General features: G+C 35.6%; 10 non-coding genes across 10 annotated transcripts; all 10 read right to left on the minus strand.

The window, feature by feature from the left end:
• Window positions 1-264: 264 nt before the first annotated feature.
• trnal-caa lies at window positions 265-376 on the minus strand. Its single transcript has 2 exons — window positions 339-376; window positions 265-310 (listed from the first exon to the last, which is right to left on the minus strand). It is a non-coding gene; the product is annotated as a tRNA-Leu (tRNA).
• Window positions 377-933: 557 nt separating this feature from the next.
• Window positions 934-1045, minus strand: trnal-caa. Its single transcript has 2 exons — window positions 1008-1045; window positions 934-979 (listed from the first exon to the last, which is right to left on the minus strand). It is a non-coding gene; the product is annotated as a tRNA-Leu (tRNA).
• A 334-nt stretch (window positions 1046-1379) lies between these two features.
• trnal-caa lies at window positions 1380-1491 on the minus strand. The gene is made up of 2 exons: window positions 1454-1491; window positions 1380-1425 (listed from the first exon to the last, which is right to left on the minus strand). It is a non-coding gene; the product is annotated as a tRNA-Leu (tRNA).
• A 272-nt stretch (window positions 1492-1763) lies between these two features.
• Window positions 1764-1875, minus strand: trnal-caa. Its single transcript has 2 exons — window positions 1838-1875; window positions 1764-1809 (listed from the first exon to the last, which is right to left on the minus strand). It is a non-coding gene; the product is annotated as a tRNA-Leu (tRNA).
• A 347-nt stretch (window positions 1876-2222) lies between these two features.
• On the minus strand, window positions 2223-2334 carry trnal-caa. Its single transcript has 2 exons — window positions 2297-2334; window positions 2223-2268 (listed from the first exon to the last, which is right to left on the minus strand). It is a non-coding gene; the product is annotated as a tRNA-Leu (tRNA).
• A 347-nt stretch (window positions 2335-2681) lies between these two features.
• Window positions 2682-2793, minus strand: trnal-caa. The gene is made up of 2 exons: window positions 2756-2793; window positions 2682-2727 (listed from the first exon to the last, which is right to left on the minus strand). It is a non-coding gene; the product is annotated as a tRNA-Leu (tRNA).
• An 839-nt stretch (window positions 2794-3632) lies between these two features.
• trnal-caa lies at window positions 3633-3744 on the minus strand. Its single transcript has 2 exons — window positions 3707-3744; window positions 3633-3678 (listed from the first exon to the last, which is right to left on the minus strand). It is a non-coding gene; the product is annotated as a tRNA-Leu (tRNA).
• Window positions 3745-4091: 347 nt separating this feature from the next.
• Window positions 4092-4201, minus strand: trnal-caa. Its single transcript has 2 exons — window positions 4164-4201; window positions 4092-4137 (listed from the first exon to the last, which is right to left on the minus strand). It is a non-coding gene; the product is annotated as a tRNA-Leu (tRNA).
• Window positions 4202-4836: 635 nt separating this feature from the next.
• trnal-caa lies at window positions 4837-4948 on the minus strand. Its single transcript has 2 exons — window positions 4911-4948; window positions 4837-4882 (listed from the first exon to the last, which is right to left on the minus strand). It is a non-coding gene; the product is annotated as a tRNA-Leu (tRNA).
• Window positions 4949-5294: 346 nt separating this feature from the next.
• Window positions 5295-5406, minus strand: trnal-caa. Its single transcript has 2 exons — window positions 5369-5406; window positions 5295-5340 (listed from the first exon to the last, which is right to left on the minus strand). It is a non-coding gene; the product is annotated as a tRNA-Leu (tRNA).
• Between the last annotated feature and the right edge of the window lie 594 nt (window positions 5407-6000).

A 6000-nucleotide genomic window follows, 5' to 3' on the forward strand; every position in this document is an offset into this window, starting at 1 on the left:
CTTTAGCAACAAAGAATAGAATAAGAAAAAATGCTAAAACTTAATAAATTATATATTAAAAAATATTTTTTTAAAGGAAATTGCATAAGTGAATTCAAATGTAGGCAATTGATGACATATCAAACTATTATTCCAGTTTCATGTGTTTTCTTTTCACAGTTGATGACATGTATCAAACTCTTAATCACTGTTATTTTGTTTTCACTTCACCATTTGGAGCAATTCTCTGTGTAGAATAACTTCTACTTTTTTTGGGAAAAGCAATGTCAGAAGTGGGATTTGAACCCACGCCTCCTATCGGAGACCAGAATGCCCCTATATTTAGGAAGGCTGCTCACCTTGAGTCTGGCGCCTTAGACCACTCGGCCATCCTGACAACTGTATGAAATCCATTTATTTTTTATTTTTTTTACTTTTCTGTAACATGAAGTCTGAACTGTAGGTTGGATACAAGCGGGACTTTAGCAACAAAGAATAGAATAAGAAAAATGCTAAAACTTAATAAATCATATCTTAAAAAGTATTTTTTTTAAAGGAAATTGCATAAGTGAATTCAAATGTAGGCAATTGATGACATATCAAACTATTATTCCAGTTTCATGTGTTTTCTTTTCACAGTTGATGACATGTATCAAACTTTTAATCACTGTAGGTTGGATACGAGCGGGACTTTAGCAACAAAGAATTGAATATGAAAAAATGCTAAAACTTAATTAATCATATATTAAAAAGTATTTTTTTAAAGGAAATTGCATAAGTGAATTCAAATGTAGGCAATTGATGACATATCAAACTATTATTCCAGTTTCATGTGTTTTCTTTTCACAGTTGATGACATGTATCAAACTCTTAATCACTGTTATATTGTTTTCACTTCACCATTTGGAGCAATTCTATGTGTAGAATAACTTCTACTTTTTTTGGGAAAAGCAATGTCAGAAGTGGGATTTGAACCCACGCCTCCTATCGGAGACCAGAATGCCCCTATATTTAGGAAGGCTGCTCACCTTGAGTCTGGCGCCTTAGACCACTCGGCCATCCTGACAACTGTATGAAATCATTTATTTTTAATTTTTTACTTTTCTGTAACATGAAGTCTGAACTGTAGGTTGGATACAAGCGGGACTTTAGCAACAAAGAATAGAATAAGAAAAAATGCTAAAACTTAATAAATCATATATTAAAAAGTATTTTTTTAAAGGAAATTGCATAAGTGAATTCAAATGTAGGCAATTGATGACATATCAAACTATTATTCCAGTTTCATGTGTTTTTCAGTTTGACAAGTCAAACTCTTAATCACTGTTATATTGTTTTCACTTCACCATTTGGAGCAATTCTCTGTGTAGAATAACTTCTACTTTTTTAGGGAAAAGCAATGTCAGAAGTGGGATTTGAACCCACGCCTCCTATCGGAGACCAGAATGCCCCTACATTTAGGAAGGCTGCTCACCTTGAGTCTGGCGCCTTAGACCACTCGGCCATCCTGACAACTGTATGAAAATCAATTTTTATTAATTTTTTATTTTTCTGTATCATAAAGTGAGTAGTAAGTTGGGGACGTAAAAAAAGAAAAAAAAAAAAATAAAAAATTAAATGTAGGCAATTGATGACATATCAAACTATTATTCCAGTTTCATGTGTTTTCTTTTCACAGTTGATGACATGTATCAAACTCTTAATCACTGTTATATTGTTTTCACTTCACCATTTGGAGCAATTCTCTGTGTAGAATAACTTCTACTTTTTTTAGGGAAAAGCAATGTCAGAAGTGGGATTTGAACCCACGCCTCCTATCGGAGACCAGAATGCCCCTATATTTAGGAAGGCTGCTCACCTTGAGTCTGGCGCCTTAGACCACTCGGCCATCCTGACAACTGTATGAAATCCATTTATTTTTTAATTTTTTACTTTTCTGTAACATGAAGTCTGAACTGTAGGTTGGATACAAGCGGGACTTTAGCAACAAAGAATAGAATAAGAAAAAATGCTAAAACTTAATAAATCATATATTAAAAATTATTTTTTTAAAGGAAATTGCATAAGTGAATTCAAATGTAGGCAATTGATGACATATCAAACTATTATTCCAGTTTCATGTGTTTTCTTTTCACAGTTGATGACATGTATCAAACTCTTAATCACTGTTATATTGTTTTCACTTCACCATTTGGAGCAATTCTCTGTGTAGAATAACTTCTACTTTTTTTAGGGAAAAGCAATGTCAGAAGTGGGATTTGAACCCACGCCTCCTATCGGAGACCAGAATGCCCCTATATTTAGGAAGGCTGCTCACCTTGAGTCTGGCGCCTTAGACCACTCGGCCATCCTGACAACTGTATGAAATCCTTATTTATTTTTATTTTTTACTTTTCTGTAACATGAAGTCTGAACTGTAGGTTGGATACAAGCGGGACTTTAGCAACAAAGAATAGAATAAGAAAAAATGCTAAAACTTAATAAATCATATATTAAAAAGTATTTTTTTAAAGGAAATTGCATAAGTGAATTCAAATGTAGGCAATTGATGACATATCAAACTATTATTCCAGTTTCATGTGTTTTCTTTTCACAGTTGATGACATGTATCAAACTCTTAATCACTGTTATTTTGTTTTCACTTCACCATTTGGAGCAATTCTCTGTGTAGAATAACTTCTACTTTTTTTAGGGAAAAGCAATGTCAGAAGTGGGATTTGAACCCACGCCTCCTATCGGAGACCAGAATGCCCATATATTTAGGAAGGCTGCTCACCTTGAGTCTGGCGCCTTAGACCACTCGGCCATCCTGACAACTGTATGAAATCCATTTATTTTTAATTTTTTTACTTTTCTGTAACATGAAGTCTGAACTGTAGGTTGGATACAAGCGGGACTTTAGCAACAAAGAATAGAATAAGAAAAAATGCTAAAACTTAATAAATCATATCTTAAAAAGTATTTTTTTTAAAGGAAATTGCATAAGTGAATTCAAATGTAGGCAATTGATGACATATCAAACTATTATTCCAGTTTCATGTGTTTTCTTTTCACAGTTGATGACATGTATCAAACTCTTAATCACTGTAGTTTGGATACGAGCGGGACTTTAGCAACAAAGAATTGAATATGAAAAAATGCTAAAACTTAATTAATCATATATTAAAAAGTATTTTTTTAAAGGAAATTACGTAAGTGAATTCAAATGTAGGCAATTGATGACATATCAAACTATTATTCCAGTTTCATGTGTTTTCTTTTCACAGTTGATGACATGTATCAAACTCTTAATCACTGTTATATTGTTTTCACTTCACCATTTGGAGCAATTCTATGTGTAGAATAACTTCTTCTTTTTTAGGGAAAAGCAATGTCAGAAGTGGGATTTGAACCACCCTCCTATCGGAGACCAGAATGCCCTATATTTAGGAAGGCTGTCACGAGTCTGGCGCCTTAGACCACTCCAGCCATCCTGACAACTGTATGATGTAGGCAATTGATGACATATCAAACTATTATTCCAGTTTCATGTGTTTTCTTTTCACAGTTGATGACATGTATCAAACTCTTAATCACTGTTATTTTGTTTTCAATTCACCATTTGGAGCAATTCTCTGTGTAGAATAACTTATAATTTTTTGGGAGAAAAGCAATGTCAGAAGTGGGATTTGAACCCACGCCTCCTATCGGAGACCAGAATGCCCCTATATTTAGGAAGGCTGCTCACCTTGAGTCTGGCGCCTTAGACCACTCGGCCATCCTGACAACTGTATGAAATCCATTTATTTTTAATTGTTTTACTTTTCTGTAACATGAAGTCTGAACTGTAGGTTGGATACAAGCGGGACTTTAGCAACAAAGAATAGAATAAGAAAAAATGCTAAAACTTAATAAATCATATATTAAAAAGTATTTTTTTAAAGAAAATTGCATAAGTGAATTCAAATGTAGGCAATTGATGACATATCAAACTATTATTCCAGTTTCATGTGTTTTCTTTTCACAGTTGATGACATGTATCAAACTCTTAATCACTGTTATATTGTTTTCACTTCACCATTTGGAGCAATTCTCTGTGTAGAATAACTTCTACTTTTTTTAGGGAAAAGCAATGTCAGAAGTGGGATTTGAACCCACTCCTCCTATCGGAGACCAGAATGCTCTTATTTAGGAAGGCTGCTCACCTTGAGTCTGGCGCCTTAGACCACTCAGCCATCCTGACAACTGTGTGATGTAGGCAATTGATGACATATCAAACTATTATTCCAGTTTCATGTGTTTTCTTTTCAGAGTTGATGACATGTATTAAACTCTTAATCACTGTTATATTGTTTTCACTTCACCATTTGGAGCAATTCTCTGTGTAGAATAACTTCTACTTTTTTTAGAGAAAAGCAATGTCAGAAGTGGGATTTGAACCCACTCCTCCTATCGGAGACCAGAATGCCCATATATTTAGGAAGGCTGCTCACCTTGTTTCTGGCGCCTTAGACCACTCGGCCATCCTGACAACTGTATGAAATCCATTTATTTTTACTATTTTTTACTTTTCTGTAACATGAAGTCTGAACTGTAGGTTGGACACAAGCGGGACTTTAGCAACAAAGAACAGAATAAGAAACAATGCTAAAACTTAATAAATCATATATTAAAAAGTATTTTTTTAAGGAAATTGCATAAGTGAATTCAAATGTAGGCAATTGATGACATATCAAACTATTATTCCAGTTTCATGTGTTTTATTTTCACAGTTGATGACATGTATCAAACTCTTAATCACTGTTATTTTGTTTTCACTTCACCATTTGGAGCAATTCTCTGTGTAGAATAACTTCTACTTTTTTTAGGGAAAAGCAATGTCAGAAGTGGGATTTGAACCCACGCCTCCTATCGGAGACCAGAATGCCCCTATATTTAGGAAGGCTGCTCACCTTGAGTCTGGCGCCTTAGACCACTCGGCCATCCTGACAACTGTATGAAATCCATTTATTTTAAAAAAATTTACTTTTCTGTAACATGAAGTCTGAACTGTAGGTTGGATACAAGCGGGACTTTAGCAACAAAGAATAGAATAAGAAAAAATGCTAAAACTTAATAAATCATATCTTAAAAAGTATTTTTTTAAAGGAAATTGCATAAGTGAATTCAAATGTAGGCAATTGATGACATATCAAACTATTATTCCAGTTTCATGTGTTTTCTTTTCACAGTTGATGACATGTATCAAACTCTTAATCACTGTTATATTGTTTTCACTTCACCATTTGGAGCAATTCTCTGTGTAGAATAACTTATACTTTTTTAGGGAAAAGCAATGTCAGAAGTGGGATTTGAACCCACGCCTCCTATCGGAGACCAGAATGCCTCTATATTTAGGAAGGCTGCTCACCTTGAGTCTGGCGCCTTAGACCACTCGGCCATCCTGACAACTGTGTGATGTAGGCAATTGATGACATATCAAACTATTATTCCAGTTTCATGTGTTTTCTTTTCAGAGTTGATTACATTTACATTTTACATTTTAGTCATTTAGCAGACGCTCTTATCCAGAGTCGACTTACAGGAGCAATTAGGGTTAAGTGCCTGCTCAAGGGCACATTTACGTCATTTAGCAAACGCTCTTATCAGGCGACTCACCATGGTGCGTTCACCCTTAGCCAGTGGGATAACACTTTACAATTTTTGGGGGGTAGAAGGATTACTTTATCCTATCCCAGGTATTCCCCCTTAAAGAGGTGGGGGTTTCAAATATCTCCGGAAGGTAGTGAGTGACTCCGCTGTCCTGGCGTCGTGAGGGAGCTTGTTCCACCATTGGGGTGTCAGGAGCAGCGAACAGTTTTGACTGGGCTGGCGGAACTATCTTCCGCGAGGAAGGGAGCCAGCAGGCCAGAGGTGGATGAACGCAATGCCTCGTTTGGGTGGTAGGGACTGATCAGAGCCCGAAGGTACAGAGGTGCGGTCTCCCCTCACTGCTCCATAGGCAAGCACCATGGTCTTGTAGCGGATGCGAGCTTCAACTGG

This window comes from Coregonus clupeaformis, unplaced genomic scaffold (genome assembly GCF_020615455.1).
Source record: "Coregonus clupeaformis isolate EN_2021a unplaced genomic scaffold, ASM2061545v1 scaf4205, whole genome shotgun sequence".
Classification (NCBI taxonomy): Eukaryota; Metazoa; Chordata; class Actinopteri; order Salmoniformes; family Salmonidae; genus Coregonus; species Coregonus clupeaformis.